This window comes from Amaranthus tricolor, chromosome 8, assembly GCF_026212465.1.
Source record: "Amaranthus tricolor cultivar Red isolate AtriRed21 chromosome 8, ASM2621246v1, whole genome shotgun sequence".
In the NCBI taxonomy this organism is placed as follows: domain Eukaryota; kingdom Viridiplantae; phylum Streptophyta; class Magnoliopsida; order Caryophyllales; family Amaranthaceae; genus Amaranthus; species Amaranthus tricolor.
In genome coordinates, this window is record NC_080054.1 from 1923919 (window position 1) to 1926418 (window position 2500).

Below are 2500 nucleotides of genomic sequence, written 5' to 3' on the forward strand. Positions count from 1 at the left end.
CCTCAAGCGTATCTCAACCGAAGGGACCGGCAACCGAAGGGACCATTGACACGAATCAGCCCGCGTACTAAGTCACGTCCTTCCGTGGCCCGTAACCTTTCCTTAGGCATCAAGCGTATCTCAACCGAAGGGACCAGCAACCGAAGGGGAAACACATTCCCACACCAACACGAATCAGCCCGCGTACTGAACCACGTCAAGAAAACCCGTCGTGCCGCCTGAGCGGGTAGTCGGGGATCACAAGACGCAGCATTTCCTTAGGCCTCAAGCATACCGTCAACCGTCAACCGTCAACCGAAAGGGGCATTGGGAGCAACCGAAGGGACGTTCCCCCAGACGAATCACCGTAGGCCAAGCTGACTAGGAAGGGCCCACTCATCGTCTGGTAGGGCCGACCAGCGACCGGAAAAAACCGATCGCCGGCGATGGCCCACGGGATGGCATTCAACGTGATGGAGGGTAGTCACCCCTCACACGCATAACGCCCATGCCTGGGCGAGGGGGTGCTGGCCATGCCAGCCCAAGGCTCCCAAACTCTTTCCCCCTATAATAGATAAAGAGATTTTTCCCTTGTGACCCTAGGGGACACCCAAATGCAAGTTAAGTTATACTAGTTTTTCCATGGACCAAAACTCACCTTTATTTGTAACATAATGTCATTTTTATGACTTGTATTGTTGGAACATATATTAAAGAAATTTTAGAAGCTGAAATTTTGAAAAAAAAAAACTTGTAAGTATTTTATTTTAATTAAATAAGGCCGAAAAACGCGAAATTAATAAAAAATAGTAAATAGTGTCAATAAATCATGAAAAATTAGGAGACACTTGAGAAAATATATATAAAGACATTGGTTTAGTTAAAAAAATTTTTTTCATTAAAAAAAGTATTTTATTTTTTTTTTCCGTTAAATTGGTGAAATAAAGGGAAAAATAATAAAAAATAGTAAAAAGTGTCAATAGATCATGAAAAATTAGGAGACACTTGAGAAAAAATATACAAATAGATTGGTTTAGTTAAAAATATTAATTTCATTAAAAAAATATTTTATTTTTTTTTTTTCCGTTAAATTGGTGAAAAATAGTGAAAAATGGATAAAAAATTGTAAAAATCTTGAAAAAATGGGAGGCTTGTTGGAAAGATATTATGAGTGAGAGTCATTGATATTATTTTCAAAAATGGGTAAAAATAAATTTTTGAATGATATAAGAGGCTAAAAGGGAGTATTTTTTATCAACTTACATTGAACTCCTTTACCACAATCTCCCTTACAAACCATAGTAATGAGAATCATTGGTATTAAGTTTGAATGATGTTTTTGATCACCTTGCAACGAACTCCCTTAAAAGCCATAATCATTAGGGGGGTCTCATGGCTCATTCTTGGCTCGGGGCTCGGGGCGAGGCTCCGGCCATGGCTCAAGGCTACCACATTGCTCCTATACCACAATCTCCCTTACAAACCATAGTAATGAGAATCATTGATATTAAGTTTGAATGATGTTTTCGATCACGTTGCAATGAACTCCCTTACAAGCCATAATCACAAGGGGGGGGTCTCATGGCTCACGGCTCGGGGTGAGGCTCTATGCTACCACCTTCTTTCCCATGGGCCATAGCGTCTTTCGTACCGCATGGCCCGAAAACCTTCACAGCACCTTGAGAGCTCACATTATATTATAACCATCCATATAGGTGCTCAGGTGCTCAAGGTGCTCAAGTGCTTAAGTGCTAAAGTGCTTAAGTGCTTAAGTGCCTTAGCGCCTTAGCGCCTAGCGCGCGCGCGTGCGTGTGTATCATTAGATTAGAAGGGTGGATTTTTCAAGATCCCCCGGCTCACTCGGGCCAAGCATATCGTTCTTGATCTCGTAGCAATGCCCACGTCTCACGAGTCGAGCGTTCCCTTCCTCGGCCCACGGGTCGGCCCGCGGGGTCACGGCCCGCGGGTCGGGTCGGGGGCGAGGCTCCGGCCATGGCTCCATGCCTACCACATGCCCAGTCGATGGCACCTTGGGCCCCAACCCTCAACTATAACCTTCCCCCTATAATAGATAAAGAGATTTTTCCCTTGTGACCCTAGGGGACACCCAAATGAGAGTTAAGTTATACTAGTTTTTCCATGGACCAAAACTCACCTTTGTTTGCAACATATTGTCTTTTTTATGACTTGTATTGTTTATATATACCTTCAAGAACATTTTTGAGTCTCGTGGCCCACGGCCCGCGGCCCGCGGCTCACGGCTTTTGATTCGTGGCTCACGGGTCAGGCTCAGGGCGAGGCTCCGGCCATGGCTCAAGACTATCGTCCTGCCTCCCTTGGGTCATCGGACTCGGGTCAAGCACTTCCTTTTTGGGCTCGTAGCAGATCCCAAGGCCCACCGCTCGGGCGTTCGAACCCCGGCTCACCTTTGTCGGCCCACGGCCCGCGGCTCGGGGCGAGGCTCCGGCCATGGCTCCATGCTACCAATTTCCCTACCTTACCTCCTCGGGCTCGGGTCATG